The 17,115-nt window shown below is 39.2% G+C and overlaps 1 non-coding gene across 1 annotated transcript; it reads right to left on the bottom strand.

Annotated features, from left to right (window-relative positions):
- Positions 1-6,385: 6,385 nt before the first annotated feature.
- On the bottom strand, positions 6,386-6,493 carry LOC112731961 (small nucleolar RNA R71). The gene has a single exon (XR_003167708.1). It is a non-coding gene; the product is annotated as a small nucleolar RNA R71 (small nucleolar RNA).
- Positions 6,494-17,115: the final 10,622 nt, after the last annotated feature.

Here is a 17,115-nt window from a genome sequence, read left to right on the forward strand (position 1 = left end):
CTGGGAAGTCCTAGCTAATCCTGAAACGAAAGTAGGAAGGAACATGGTCCAGGAGTTCTATGCTAATATGTGGCAGACTGACAAGCAAAGACTATCTGGAACAGCCTGCTACGAATTTCGGACCATGGTCAGGGGAAAGATTGTTCATACCACCCCTGACAAGATCAGAGAGATATTAAAGCTACCTCAGCTAAAGGATGATCCAGACTCCTTCAACAGGAGGATGATGAGAGCAGACATTGGCCTGGATAAGATTCTAGAGGACATCTGTATCCCTGGAGCCAGGTGGACCACCAACACAAAGGGCGTCCCAAATCAACTCAAGAGGGAGGATCTCAAACCAGTTGCCAGAGGATGGCTGGACTTCATTGGGCGTTCTCTGTTGCCCACCAGCAACCGTTCTGAAGTCACAGTTAAAAGAGCAGTGATGATTCATTGCATCATGATGGGAAAGGAAGTGGAGGTTCATCAGCTGATTTCAATAGAGCTCTATAAGATTGCTAACAAAAATTCAAGAGAGGTCAGGTTGGCTTATCCAAGCGTGATTTCTCTGCTCTGCAAGGACGCTGGAGTCAAGATGGGAATAACTGAATATATCCTAATTGAAAAGTCAATCACCAAAGCATCAATGGAGAGACAACAGGCACAGGAGGATCCCATCAAGAAGAGAGCACAGGAATTCCTTCCAGAGATACCTCAAGCTGAATACTGGGAATATCTGGAGACATCCATCACCAAGATGCAGGAAGCTATGGAGCAGATAATAAAACAACAGAAGGAACACAGTCAAATGCTGACCCATATGCTTAAAGAACAAGAGGAGCAGGGACGTGACTTAAGGGAACTGAAGCGCCAAAAGTCTTCTGTGATACCAAGCCTCCCAAGGATCAGAGGAACCCCCATACCCCCAGAATAAAGGTTGTTAAATTCCAATTTCTGCCTTAACTCTGTGACAGTGTCCTTATAAAAGTACCTTAGAAGTCATATAGTAGTAATTAGTATCTATTTTGATTTTATCTCCAATTAAGCTATAGTTTATTTTTCTCATCATCATTAAACATGAATAAAATAGTAGATCTTTTGAATAAGAAGCAATAAAATTTCGAGTTTAAATAAAACAAATTCTAATTGGTTAAATGTGGTGGCAATGCTTTCTGTCTTCTGAATGAATGCTTGAACAGTGCATATATATTTTGAATTTGTTGTTTAAGACTGTTAAATATGTTGGCTCTTGAAAGAATAATGAACATGAGACATGTTATTGATAATCTGAAAAATCATAAAAATGATTCTTGAAGCAAGAAAAAGCTTGTAGAAAAAAAAAAAAAGAGCAAGCAGAAAAAGCCAATAACCCTTAAAACCAAAAGGCAAGGGCAATTAAAAGGGATCCCAAGGCTTTGAGCATCAGTGGATAGGAGGGCCTAAAGGAATAAAATCCTGGTCTAAGCGGCTAAACCAAGCTGTCCCTAACCATGTGCTTGTGGCGTGAAGGTGTCAAGTGAAAACTTGAGACTGAGCGGTTAAAGTCAAGGTCCAAAGCAAAAAGAAGAGTGTGCTTAAGAACTCTGGACACCTCTAATTGGGGACTTTAGCAAAGCTGAGTCACAATCTGAAAAGGTTCACCCAATTATGTGTCTGTGGCATTTATGTATCCGGTGGTAATACTGGAAAACAAAGTGCTTAGGGCCACGGCCAAGACTCATAAAGAAGCTGTGTTCAAGAATCATCACACTGAACTAAGAGAATCAATAACATTATCTGAATTCTAAGTTCCTATAGATGCCAATCACTCTGAGCTTCAATGGATAAAGTGAGATGCCAAAACTGTTCAGAAGCAAAAAGCTACTAGTCCCGCTCATCTAAGTAGAATCTGAGCTTCATTCAAAAACTCTGAGATATTATTGCCTCTCAACCTATTAGTCTTCTATTTTATTTGTCTAGTTGCTTGAGGACAAGCAACAGTTTAAGTTTGGTGTTGTGATGAGCGGATATTTTATACGCTTTTTGGGGATAATTTCATATAGTTTAGAGTATGTTTTAGTTAGTTTTTAGTCTATTCCTAGTAGTTTTTTGGAAAAATTCATATTTCTGGACTTTACTATGAGTTGTGTGTTTTTCTGTAATTTCAGGTATTTTTCTGGCTGAAATTGAAGGAGCTGAGCAAAAATCTGATTCAGGCTGAAAAAGGACTGTTGATGCTGTTGGATTCTGACCTCCCTGCACTCAAAGTGGATTTTCTGGAGCTACAGAACTCGAAATGGCGTGCTTCCAATTGCGTTGGAAATTAGACATCCAGGGCTTTCCAGCAATATATAATAGTCCATACTTTGCACAAGGATAGACGACGTAAACTGGCGTTCAACGCCAGTTCTCTGCCCAATTCTGGCGTTCAGCGCCAGAAAAGGATAAAAAACTGGAGTTGAACGCCCAAACTGGCATAAAAACTGGCGTTCAACTCCACAAATGGCCTCTGCACGTGGATTGCTTAAAGTCTCAGCCCCAGCACACACCAAGTGGGCCCTAGCACACCAAGTGGGCCCCAGAAGTGGATCTCTGCATCATCCATCATAGTCCACTCATATTTTGTAACCCTAGGCTACTAGTTTAGTATTAAAACAACTTTTAGAGACTTATTTTGTATCTCATGACATTTCAGATCTAAACTTTGTATTCTCTGACGGCATGAGTCTCTAAACCCCATTGTTGGGGGTGAGGAGCTCTGCTGTGTCTTGATGAATTAATGCAAGTATTTCTGTTTTCCATTCAAACACGCTTGTTCCTATCTAAGATGTTCATTCGCGCTTAACTGTGATGAAGGTGATGATCTGTGACATTCATTACCTTCCTCAAACCATGAACGTGTGCCTGACAACCACCTCCGTTCTATATCCGATTGAATGAGTATCTCTTAGATTCTTTAACCAGAATCTCCGTGGTATAAGCTAGAACTGATGGCGGCATTCATGAGAATCCGGAAAGTCTAAACCTTGTCTGTGGTATTCCGAGTAGGATTCAAGGATTGAATGACTGTGACGAGCTTCAAACTCCTGAAGGCTGGGCGTTAGTGACAGATGCAAAAGGATAGTAAATCCTATTCCAACCGGATCGAGAACCAACCGGTGATTAGCCGTGCTGTGACAGAGCGCGTGAGCGTAGTTTTCACTGGAAGGATGGAAGGTAGCCATTGACAACGGTGATCCACCAACACACAGCTTGCCATAGGAGGACGTGCGTGCGTGAATCAGAAGACAGAGGAAAGCAGAGATTCAGAAGATAAAGCATCTCCAAAACTCCAACATATTCTCCATTACTGCATAACAAGTAACCTTTAATCCATGCTCTATTGTTTATTTGCAATTCAACTGATAAACATAATTGACTTCCTGACTAAGATTTACAAGATAACCATAGATTGCTTCAAACCAACAATCTCTGTGGGATTCGACCCTTACTCACGTAAGGTATTACTTGGACGACCCAGTGCACTTGCTGGTCATATGTGCGAAATTGTAAGAGAGTCACAATTCGGGCACCACTGGGCGTAGTGACAGACGCAAAAGGATAGTAAATCCTATTCCAGTATGATCGATAACCGACAGATAATATAGCCATGCAGTGACAGTGCATTGGACCATTTTCACAGAGAGGATGGGATGTAGCCATTGACAACGGTGATGCCCTACATACAGCTTGCCATGGAAGGGAGTAGGAATGATTGGATGAAGACAGCAGGAAAGCAGAGGTTCAGGAGGAATGAAAGCATCTCTATACGCTTATCTGAAATTCTCATCAATGAATTACATAAGTATCTTTATCCCAGTTTATATTTTATTTATGTTTTTATTATCAATTCACCATAACCATTTGAATCCGCCTGACTGAGATTTACAAGGGTGACCATAGCTTGCTTCAAGCCGACAATCTCTGTGGGATCGACCTTTACTCACATAAGGTTTATTACTTGGACGACCCAGTGCACTTGCTGGTTAGTTGTGCGAAGTTGTGATAAAGAGTTGAGATTACAATTGTGCGTACCAAGTAGTTGGCGCCATTAATGATCACAATTTCGTGCACCAAGTTTTTGGCGTCGTTGCCGGGGATTGTTCGAGTTTGGACAACTGACGGTTCATCTTGTTGCTCAGATTAGGTAATTTTATTTTTATTTTAAGCTTTTTATTTCTTATTTTTGAAAAATACAAAAAAAAAATTTTCTTCTTTTTCGTTTTTCCAAAATAATTTTCAAAAAATTCAAAAATTTTTTTTTATAAAATCATAAAATCAAAAATATTTTTTGTGTTTCTTGTTTGAGTCTAGAGTCAAGTTTTAAGTTTGGTGTCAATTGCATCTTTTTAATTTTCTAAAAAAAATTTTTTATTATTATTTTCGAAAATTTCATGCATTGTATTCTTCATGATCTTCAAGTTGTTCTTGGCTAGTCTTCTTGTTTGTTCTTCGTATTTTCTTGTTTTGTGTCTTTTCTTGTTTTTCATATGCATTCTTGAAACATTAATGTCTAAAGAATAAAAAAATTTTAACTTTGGTGTCAATTGCATGTTTATCTCTTTCTTGCATTTTTTGAAAACTCATGCATGGTGTTCTTCATGATCTTCAAGTTGTTCTTGATAAGTCTTCTTGTTTGATCTTTAAAATTTCTTGTTTTGTGTCTTTTCTTATTTTTCATATGCATTCTTGAATTCTTAGTGTCTAAATATTAAAAATTTCTAAGTTTGGTGTCTTGCATATTTTTCCTTTCTTAAAAAATTTTTCAAAAATAAGTCTTGATGTTCATCTTGATCTTCAAAGTGTTCTTGGTGTTCATCTTGACATTCAAAGTATTCTTGCATGCATCATGTGTTTTGATCCAAAATTTTCATGCATTGAGTCTTTTTGATGTTTTTCTCTTTCTTTTTTAAAATTGAAAAATAAAAAAAATATCTTTACCTTTTTCACTCATAAATTTTCGAAAATTTGAGTTGACTTTTTCAAAACTTTTTAAAATTTAGTTGTTTCTTATGAGTCAAATCAAATTTTCAATTTAAAAATTCTATCTTTTTCAAAACTTTTTCAAAAATAAAATCTTTTTCAATTTTTCTTTCAGATTTTCGAAAATTTCAAATTAATTTTCAAAATCTTTTTCTTATTTTTATTCCATATTTTCGAATTCAATGCTAACAATTAATGTGATTGATTCAAAAATATTAAGTTTGTTACTTGCCTAATAAGAAAGGTTCAATCTTTAAATTTTAAAATCAAATCCTTTTGTTTCTTGTTAGTCAATTAATCAACTTTAATTTTCAAAATCAAATCTTTTTAAATTTCTTTTTTCAAATCTTTTTCAAAATAAATTTCAATCACATCTTTTTCAAAATCAATTTCAAAATCTTTTCTAACTTCTTATCTTTTCAAATTTGATTTTTAAATCTTTTTCAATTAACCACTTAACTTTTTTTAATTGATTCTTATCTTTTTCAAAACTACCTAACTAATTCTCTCTCTCTAATTTTCGAAAATCCCTTCCCTCTTTTTGAAAATTCCCTTTTTTTAACTAATTGTTTTAATTTTCAATTTAATTTGATTTCAATTTTAATTTTCGAATTTTAACTTTAATTTTAAAATATTTTTATTTTATTTTATTTAAATTTTCGAATTCTTCTCTTCCTCACCTCCTTCTATTTATTTATTCATCTACTAACACTCCTCCTCCACCCAAAAATTCGAACCCCATCCCGCTCTCTGTGTTCGAATTTTTCCTCTTCTCCTTCTTACATTCTTCTTTTCTTATACTTGCATAAGGAATCTCTATACTGTGACATAGAGGATTTCATATTTTCTTTTGTGTTCTCTTCTTTTTCATATGAGCAGGAACAAGGATAAGAACATTCTTGTTGAAGCCGATCCTGAACCTGAAAGAACTCTAAAGAGGAAGCTAAGGGAAGCTAAAGCACAACTCTCTGGAGAAAACCTGACAAAAATTTTCGAAAAAGAAGGAGACATGGCCGAAAATAACAACAATGTAAGGAAGATGCTTGGTGACTTTACTGCACCTAATTCCAATTTACATGGAAGAAGTATCTCAATCCCTGCCATTGGAGCAAATAATTTTGAGCTGAAACCTCAATTAATTTCTCTGATGCAACAGAATTGCAAGTTTTATGGACTTCCATCTGAAGATCCTTTTCAGTTCTTAACTGAATTCTTGCAGATCTATGATACTGTTAAGACCAATGGGGTTGATTCCGAGGTCTACAGGCTTATGCTTTTCCCATTTGCTGTAAGAGACAGAGCTAGAATATGGTTGGACTCTCAACCTAAGAATAGCCTGAACTCTTGGGATAAGCTGGTCACGGCTTTCTTAGCCAAGTTCTTTCCTCCTTAAAAGCTTAGTAAGCTTAGAGTGGATGTTCAAACCTTCAAATAGAAAGAAGGTGAATCCCTCTATGAAGCTTGGGAGAGATACAAGGAACTGACCAAAAAGTGTCCTTCTGACATGCTTTCAGAATGGACCATCCTGGATATATTCTATGATGGTCTGTCTAAGCTATCAAAGATGTCACTGGACCATTCTGCAGGTGGATCCATTCACCTAAAGAAAATGCCTGCAGAAGCTCAAGAACTCATTGATATGGTTGCAAATAACCAATTCATGTACACTTCTGAAAGGAATCCTGTGAGTAATGGGACGCCTCAAAGGAAGGGAGTTCTTGAAATTGATACTCTGAATGCCATATTGGCTCAGAATAAAATATTGACTCAGCAAGTCAATATGATCTTTCAGAGTCTGAATGGATTGAAGGAATCATCCAACAGTACTAAAGAGGCATCTTCTGAAGAAGAAGCTTATGATCATGAGAACCCTGCAATAGCAGAGGTGAATTACATGGGTGAACCCTATGGAAACACCTATAATCCCTCATGGAGGAATCATCCAAATTTCTCATGAAAGGATCAACAAAAGCCTCAACAAGGATTTAATAATGGTAGAAGAAACAAGTTTAGCAATAACAAGCCTTTTCCATCATCCACTCAGCAACAGACAGAGAATTCTGAGCAGAATCCATCAAGCTTAGCAAACATAGTCTCTGATCTATCTAAGGCCACTTTATGTTTTATGAATGAAACAAGGTCCTCCATTAGAAATTTGGAGGCACAAGTGGGCCAGCTGAGTAAAAGAGTCACTGAAACTCCTCCTAGTACTCTCCCAAGCAATACAGAAGAGAATCCAAAAAGAGAGTGCAAGGCCATTGATTTAACCATCATGGCCGAACCTACAAGGGAGGGAGAGGACATGAATCCCAGTAAGGAAGACCTACTGGGACGTCCAGTGATCAACAAGGAGTTTCCCTCTGAGGAACCAAAGGAATCTGAGGCTCATCTAGAGACCATAGAAATTCCATTGAACCTCCTTATGCCATTCATGAGCTCTGATGAGTATTCTTCTTCTGAAGAGAATGAAGATGTCACTGAAGAGCAAGTTGCCAAGTACCTTGGTGCAATCATGAAGCTGAATGCCAAATTATTTGGTAATGAGACTTGGGAAGATGAACCTCCCTTGCTCATCAATGAACTGAGTGATCTAGATCAATTGACAATGCCTCAGAAGAAACAGGATCCTGGAAGGTTCTTAATACCTTGTACCATAGGCACCGTGACCTTTGAGAAGGCTCTATGTGACCTTGGGTCAGGGATAAACCTCATGCCACTCTCTGTAATGGAGAAACTGGGAATCTTTGAGGTGCAAGCTGCCAGAATCTCATTAGAGATGGCAGACAACTCAAGAAAACAGGCTTATGGACAAGTAGAGGACGTGCTAGTAAAGGTTAAAGGCCTTTACATCCCTGTTGATTTCATAATCCTAGACACTGGAAAGGATGAGGATGAATCCATCATCCTTGGAAGACCCTTCCTAGCCACAGCAAGAGCTGTGATTGATGTGGACAGAGGAGAGTTAGTCTTTCAACTGAATGAGGACAACCTTGTGTTTAAATCTCAAGGGTCTCCTTTTGTAACCATGGAGAGGAAGCATGAAAAACTTCTCTCACTGCAGAGTCAACCAAAGCCCCCACAGTCAAAGTCTAAGTTTGGTGTTGGGAGGCCACAACAAAACTCCAAGTTTGGTGTTGAAACCCCACATTCAAACTCTAAGTTTGGTGTTGGAAGGTTCCAACCTTGCTCTAATTATCTGTGAGGCTCCATGAGAGCTCACTGTCAAGCTATTGACATTAAAGAATTGCTTGTTGGGAGGTAACCCAATGTTATTTAATCATATCTATTTTATTTTCTTTTTGTTATTTCGTGTTTTATTAGGTAGATGATTGGTGCACGATTTGTGAATCACACTTTTCACAACTCGTACCACTAACCAGCAAGTGCATTGGGTCGTCCAAGTGATACCTTACGTGAGTAAGGGTTGATCCCACGGAGATTGTTGGTCTGAAGCAAGCTATGGTTATCTTGCAACTCTTAGTCAGGATATTAATTTGTGGTTATCAGTTGACTTGCAAATGAACAAGAGAGCATGAATTAAAGGTTACTTGTTATGCAATAATGGAGAATATGTTGGAGTTCTGGAGATGCTTTGTCTTCTGAATCTCTGCTTTCCTCTGTCTTCTTGTTCACACACGCACGTTCCTCCTATGGCAAGCTGTATGTTAGTGGATCACCGTTGTCAATGGCTACCATCCGTCCTCTCAGTGAAAATGGTCCAGGTGCGCTGTCACCGCACGGCTAATCATCTGTAGGTTGTCGATCATACCGGAATAAGATTTACTATCCTTTTGCGTCTGTCACTATGCCCAGCACTCGCGAGTTTGAAGCTCGTCACAGTCATCCAATCCCTGAATCCTACTCGGAATACCACAGACAAGGTTTAGACTTTCCGGATTCTCATGAATGCTGCCAATGGATTCTAGCTTATACCACGAAGATTCTGATTAAGGAATCTAAGAGATACTCATTCAATCTAATGTAGAACGGAGGTGGTTGTCAAGCACACGTTCATGGATTGAGAATGGTGATGAGTGTCACGAATCATCACCTTCATCGTAATGAAGCGCGAATGAACATCTTAGATCGGAACAAGCGTATTTGAATAGAAAATAGAAATACTTGCATTAATTCATCGAGACACAGCAGAGCTCCTCACCCCTAAAAATGGAGTTTAGAGACTCATGCCATCAAAGAGTACAAATTTCAGATCTAAAATTGTCATGAGATACCAAATAAATCTCTAAAAGTTGTTTAAATACTAAACTAGTAACCTAGGTTTACAGAAAATGAGTAAACTATGATAGATAGTGCAGAAATCCACTTCTGGGGCCCACTTGGTGTGTGCTAAGGCTGGGACTTAATCTTCTCACGTGCCTGGGCTGTTTTGGGCGTTCAACGCCAGGTTGTAACCTGTTTCTGGCGTTGAACTCCAACTTGTAACCTATTTCTGGCGCTGGACGCCAGACTGCAACATGGAACTGGCGTTGAACGCCAATTTACGTCGTCTATTCTTGAGCAAAGTATGAACTATTATATATTTCTGGAAAGCCCTGGATGTCTACTTTCCAACGCAATTGGAAGCGCGCCAATTGAACTTCTGTAGCTCCAGAAAATCCATTCCGAGTGCAGAGAGGTCAGAATCCAACAACATCAGCAGTCCTTTTTCAGCCCGAATCAGATTTTTGCTCAGCTCCCTCAATTTCAGCCAGAAAATACCTGAAATTACAGAAAAATACACAAACTCATAGTAAAGTCTAGAAATATGAATTTTTCCTAGAAACTAATGAAAATATACTAAAAACTTAACTAAAACATCCTAAAAATTACATGAAATTAACCCCAAAAAGCGTATAAAATATCCGCTCATCACAACACCAAACTTAAACTGTTGCTTGTCCCCAAGCAACTAGACAAATAAAATAGAATACAAATAAGTCACGAAGCAATAATATCTCAGAGTTTTTGAGTGAAGCTCAGATTCTAATTAAATGAGCGGGACTAGTAGCTTTTTGCTTCCGAACAGTTTTGGCATCTCACTTTATCCATTGAAGCTCAGAATGATTGGCATCTATAGGAACTTAGAATTCAGATAGTGTTATTGATTCTCCTAGTTTAGTATGTTGATTCTTGAATACAGCTACTTTTATGAGTCTTGGCCGTAGCCCTAAGCACTTTGTTTTCCAGTATTACCACCGGATACATAAATGCCACAGACACATAATTGGGTGAACCTTTTCAGATTGTGACTCAGCTTTGCTAAAGTCCCCAATTAGAGGTGTCCAGGGTTCTTAAGCACACTCTTCTTTTTGCTTTGGATCTTGACTTTAACCGCTCAGTCTCAAGTTTTCACTTGACACCTTCACGCCACAAGCACATGATTAGGGACAGCTTGGTTTAGCCGCGTAGACCAGGATTTGATTCCCTCAGGCCCTCCTATCCACTGATGCTCAAAGCCTTGGATGCTTTTTATTACCCTTGACTTTTGGTTTTAAGGGCTATTGGCTTTTTCTGCTTGCTTTTTCTCTCTTTTTTTTTTCGCATATACTTTTTTTTTTGCAAGCTTTGTATTCACTACTTTTTCTTGCTTCAAGAATCATTTTTATGATTTTTTAGATTATCAATAACATGTCTCATATTCATCATTCTTTCAAGAGCCAACATATTTAACATTCAAGAACATCAAATTCCAAAGACATATGCTCTGTTCAAGCATTCATTCAGAAGGCAGAAAGCATTGCCACCACATGTAAATAATTAGAATTTCTTTTATTAAAACTCGAAAAATATTGCCTCCTTATTCTAAAGAAAATCTTCTATTTTATTCATGTTTAATGATGATGAGAAAAATAAATTATAGCTTAATTGGAGATAAAATAACTACTAACTACTACTATAACTTCTAAGGTAAAACTCAAATAAGAACAATTATCACAGAGTTAAGGCTAAGATTAGAACTCAACAACCTTGAATTTGGAATGTGGATGTTCCTCTAGTCTGTGGGGTGCTTGGTCCTTCAAGAGATAACTTCTGACGCTTCAGTTCCTTTAAGTCACGCCCTTGCTCTTCTTGTTCCCTGAGCAGTTTGCAGAGCATGCTATTTTAGTTTTGCTGTTCTTCTTTTATTTGGTCTATAGCTTCTTGCAATTTAGTAACAGATGCTTCAAGATGTTCCCAATATTCAAATTGAGGGATTTCTAGGAGAAATTCCTATGCTCTCCTCTTGATGGGGTGATGAGCGGATAATTTATACGCTTTTTGGCATTGTTTTTAGTATGTTTTTAGTAGAATCTAGTTACTTTTAGGGATGTTTTCATTAGTTTTTATGTTAAATTCACATTTCTGGACTTTACTATGAGATTGTGTATTTTTCTGTGATTTCAGGTATTTTCTGGCTGAAATTGAGGGACTTGAGCAAAAATCAGATTCAGAGGTTGAAAAAGGACTGCTGATGCTGTTGGATTCTGACCTCCCTGTACGCAAAATGGATTTTCTGGAGCTACAGAACTCGAAATGGCGCGCTTCCAATTGCGTTGGAAAGTAGACATCCAGGGCTTTCCAGCAATATATAATAGTCCATACTTTGGCCAAGAATTGACGACGTAAACTGGCGTTCAACGCCAGCCTTCTGCCCAAATCTGGCGTCCAGCGCCAGAAAAGGATCCAAAACCAGAGTTGAACGCCCAAACTGGCACAGAAACTGGCGTTCAACTCCACAAATGGCCTCTGCACGTGCAACACTTAAGCTCAGCCCAAACACACACCAAGTGGGCCCCGGAAGTGGATTTATACATCAAATACTTACTCATGTAAACCCTAGTAGCTAGTTTATTATAAATAGGACCTCTTACTATTGTATTAGGCATCTTTGGATTACCTTATGATCCTTTGATCACGTTTTAGGGGGCTGTCCATCTCGGCCATGCCTGGACCTTCACTTATGTATTTTTAACGGTAGAGTTTCTACACTCCATAGATTAAGGTGTGGAGCTCTGCTGTTCCTCAAAGATTAATGCAAAGTACTACTGTTTTCTATTCAATTCTTCTTATTTCTCTTCTAAGATATCCATTCGCACCCAAGAACATGATGAAGGTGATGATTATGTGTGACGCTCATCATCCTTCTCCCTTATGAACGCGTGCCTGACAAACACTTCCGTTCTACATGAAATAAGCTAGAATGAATATCTCTTAGATCTCCTAACCAGAATCTTCATGGCGTAAGCTAGAATGATGGCGGCATTCAAGAGAATCCGGAAGGTCTAAACCTTGTCTGTGGTATTCCAAGTAGGATTCAACGATTGAATGACTGTGACGAGCTCCTAACTCGCGATTGCAGGGCGTTAGTGACAGACGCAAAAGGATAGTAAATCCTATTCCAGCATGATCGAGAACCGACAGATGAATAGCCGTGCCGTGACAGGGTGCGTGAGCATATTATTCACTGAGAGGATAAGATGAAGCCATTGACAAGGGTGATTCCTCCAGACGATTAGCCGTGCCGTGACAGGGCATTGGATCATTTTCCCGTGAGATGACCGAAAGTAGCCATTGACAGTGGTGATGTATCACATAAAGCCAGCCATGGAAAGGAGTAAGACTGATTGGATGAAGATAGCAGGAAAGCAGAGGTTCAGAGGAACGAAAAGCATCTCCATTCGCTTATCTGAGATTCTTACCAATGAATTACATAAGTATCTCTATCCCTATTCTATTATATAATATTCAAAAACACCATTATCACTTTATATCTGCCTGACTGAGATTTACAAGGTGACCATAGCTTGCTTCATACCAACAATCTCTGTGGGATTCGACCTTTACTCACGTAAGGTATTACTTGGACGACCCAGTGCACTTGCTGGTTAGTTGTATCGAAGTTGTGACAATTATGAATTAAGATCAGAGCACCAAGCTTTGGAGCCATTACCAGGATTTGTTCGAGCCTGGAGATCACAATTTCGTGCACCATGGGGTCATCCTGCACTTGTTGTTTTTCCATTATGGTTTTAGTGATTGGTTGCTCTACTGAGATGTACTCCGTTATTCCCATCCTTACTCCAGCATATTTGCAGAGCATAGAGATTAAGCTTGGATAAGCCAACCTGGCATCTTTGGAGTTCTTGTTTGCAAGTATGTAAAATTCAGATGGGATCAGATGATGAACTTCCACTTTTTTTCCCAACATAATGCAATGGATCATCACTGCTCTTTTAACGGTGACTTCAGAACGGTTGCTAGTGGGCAATATAGAACGCCCAATGAAGTCCAACCATCCTCTGGCGACTGGTTTGAGATCTTCTCTCTTGAGTTGATTTGGAACACCCTTGCTGCTGGTGGTCCACCTGGCTCTAGGGATGCATATATCCTCTAGAATTTTATCCAAGCCCTTGTTTGTTCTCATCATTCTCCTATTGAAGGAGTCTGGATCATCTTTCAGCTGAGGTAGCTTAAAGATCTCCCTGATTTTGTCAGGGTGGATGTGAACAATCTTTTCTCTGACCAAAGTTCGATAGTCATAGAGGGCAGTTCTAGATATTCTCTACCTGTCTGTTTGCCATAGATTAGCGTAGAACTCATGAACCATATTTCTTCCCACTTTTGTTTCATGATTAGCTAGGATTTCCCAGTTCCTGTTTCGAATCTGCTCTTGGATCTCCGGATATTCATCTTCTTTCAGATCGAACTTGACTTCCGGGATCACTGATCTTAGACCCATTATTTTGTAGTAATGGTCTGAATGTTCTTTGGTTAAGAACTTCCTTTGATTCCAAAGTGGTTTTGGAATACTCTCTTTCTTGCCTCTTGGAGTGGGTTGTTTTCCTTTAGGAGCCATGATCTTAGTGGGTATGGTTTAGTGATCACGGATAAACACACCAAACTTAGAGTTTTGCTTGTCCTCAAGCAAAAGAAAAGAAAGAAGAGGGATAGAAGGAGAGCTAGTGGTGAATGGTGGATGGGAGGAGGGAGGCCGATATGGCTTTAAAAGGGAGGGGGTGGGTTTTCGAAAATGTTAAAAAGATAAGATAGAAGATATGATTTATAAAAAATAAGTATATATATAAAAAGATGTGATTTAAGATTGAAAAGATATGAAAGATATTTGAAAAAGATAAATTTGGCTTTTGAAAAAAAATAATGTGAAGATTTGAAAAAGATATTGATGAGTTGAAAAGATTTTAGAAGGAAAAGAGATAGATTTGTTTTGGAAAATTTGAAAAAGAGTTGGATTGGATTGAAAGAGAATTTGTGTTTATGGATTAAGATACATTTGATATTTTTAAAGTAGGGTTTTTATAAATTAGGGTTTTTAGAAATTAGGGTTTGTAACATGTTTATGCAAGAAATCATGAATTGAAACATGAAAATTAAAATTAAAATAAAAAATATGAAACAAAAACGAATTTACCTCCTCCCCACCATCCTGGCGTTAAACGCCCAAATGCTGCATGTTTTGGGCGTTTAACGCCCAAATGCTGCTTCTCATGGGCGTTCAACGCCCAGCTTTTGCTTCTTTCTGGCGTTGAACGCCAGGAACTCCTTTGTCACTGGGCGTTTTTCTAAACACCCAGGATGCTGTCAATCTGGCGTTAAACGCCCAGAAGGTGCTTCTTTCTGGCGTTCAACGCCCAGATGGCTATCCTTACTGGCGTTCAACACCCAGTGGATGCTTCTTTTGGGCGTTGAATGCCCAAAACAGCCTTTTACTGGCGTTTTCTTGCCAGTGAGCTCCTTTTTCCTGTTTTGTACTCTGAATCCTTCTGTAGCCCTGTGAACTTATGCAATTGATTCTTTACCTTGTTAATATTAAGCTCATGGCTGGGTTGCCTCCCAGCAAGCGCTTCTTTATTGTCTTTAGTTGGACCTTGCTGAGCTTTTAATCTAGCCTCAGCCTTGAGCACTCTTGCTCAACATTGCCTTCAAGATAGTGCTTGATTCTCTGTCCATTAACAATGAACTTTTTATCAGAATCAATATTTTGAAGCTCCACATAATCGTATGGTGGTACACTTGTAATCACATATGGTCCCCTCCACCGGGATTTCAGTTTCCCGGGAAATAGCCTGAGCCTAGAGTTAAATAACAGAACCTTTTATCCTGGTTCAAAGATTCTAGATGACAGTTTTCTGTCATGCCACCTTTTTTATTTCTCTTTATAAAGCTTGGCATTTTCGAAAGCAGTGAATCTGAATTCCTCTAGCTCATTCAGCTGGAGCAATCTTTTTTCTCCAGCTAATTTGGCATCAAAGTTTAGGAATCTGGTTGCCCAGTAGGCCTTATGTTCCAGTTCCACAGGCAGGTGACAAGCCTTACCATACACAAGTTGGTATGAAGAGGTCCCTATAGGAGTCTTGAATGCTGTTCTGTAAGCCTACAGAGCATCATCCAAGCTTCGTGCCCAATCCTTTCTACGGGTACTTACAGTCCGTTCCAGGATTCTTTTTAGTTCTCTGTTAGAAACTTCAGGTTGCCCATTTGTTTGTGGATGATATGGAGTCGCCACCTTGTGGCGAATCCCATACCGAACCATGGAAGAGTAAAGCTGTTTGTTGTAGAAGTGAGTGCCCCCATCACTGATTAGTACCCTAGGGACACCAAACCTGCTGAAGATATGTTTCTGGAGGAACTTCAGTACTGTTTTAGTATCATTGGTGGGTGTGGCAATGGCCTCTACCCATTTTGATACATAGTCAACTGCCACCAGAATATAAGTGTTTGAGTATGATGGTGGGAAAGGCCCCATGAAATCAATACCCCATACATCAAACAGCTCAATCTTCAAGATTCCTTGTTGAGGCATGGCGTAACCATGAGGCAAATTACCAGCTCTCTGGCAACTGTCACAGTTACGTACAAACTCTCGGGAATCTCTGTAAAGTGTAGGCCAGTAGAAACCACATTGGAGGACCTTGGTGGCTGTTCGCTCACCTCCGAAATGACCTCCATATTGTGACCCATGGCAATGCCATAAGATCCTTTGTGCTTCTTCTTTAGGCACACACCTACGGATTATGCCGTCTACACATCTCTTAAAGAGATAGGGTTCATCCCACAAGTAGTACTTTGCGTCGGTAATTAATTTTTTCTTTTGTTGCCTGCTGTACTCCTTGGGTATGAACCTTGCAGCTTTATAGTTTGCAATGTCTGCAAACCATGATGTTTCCTGAATGGCAAACAAATGCTCATTCGGAAAGGTCTCAAAGATTTCAAGAGAGGGGAAGGACGTCCCTTCTACTGGCTCTATCTGGGACATATGATCAGCCACTTGGTTCTCTGTTCCTTTTTTGTCTCTTATTTCTATATCAAACTCTTGCAGAAGCAACACCCATCTTATGAGCCTGGGTTTTGAATCCTGCTTTGTGAGTAGATATTTAAGAGCAGCATGGTCAGTGTACACAATCACTTTTGATCCTACTAAGTATGATCTAAACTTGTCAATGGCATAGACCACTGTAAATAATTCCTTTTCTGTGGTTGTGTAATTTTTCTGGACATCATTTAAAACACGGCTACATAATAAATGACATGCAGAAGCTTGTCATGCCTCTGCCCCAGTACTGCACCAATGGCGTGATCACTAGCATCACACATTAATTCGAATGGTAATGTCCAGTCTGGTGCAGAGATAACTGGTGCTGTGACCAGCTTAGCTTTCAGAGTTTCAAACGCCTGCAGGCACTCTGTGTCAAACACAAATGGCGTGTCAGCAGCTAGTAGGTTGCTTAGAGGTTTTGCAATTTTTGAAAGAGTAAACTACCATTTGTACCCACGAAAGTTGAAAACGCTGACATATCTACCCATAGAAAAAAGAAATTACCATTTGTACCCATAAAAAATTATTTTTATAGGCAAAATTATCCAAACTCTAAAAAATTATCTAAAATCCCTAAATTACCCTTCTCTCCACACTATCATCTCCTTCTTCCCTCCTCTCTCTCTCTCTCTCTCTCTCTCTCTCAATGTTCACAGCCACCCAATCCCAGCATCAACCACAAACCACCGTCTCACCCTCCTCATCATCGCTCACCCTTCTCCGCTAGCAACGTCGCGGACCTCCGCCAGCCCAGGAGCACCGCGCCAGCTTCTCCTCGCCACCATCACCATCGGCTTCAAACCAGAGCCTATCGCGTC

Source organism: Arachis hypogaea, chromosome 12, assembly GCF_003086295.3.
Source record: "Arachis hypogaea cultivar Tifrunner chromosome 12, arahy.Tifrunner.gnm2.J5K5, whole genome shotgun sequence".
Lineage (NCBI taxonomy): Eukaryota > Viridiplantae > Streptophyta > Magnoliopsida > Fabales > Fabaceae > Arachis > Arachis hypogaea.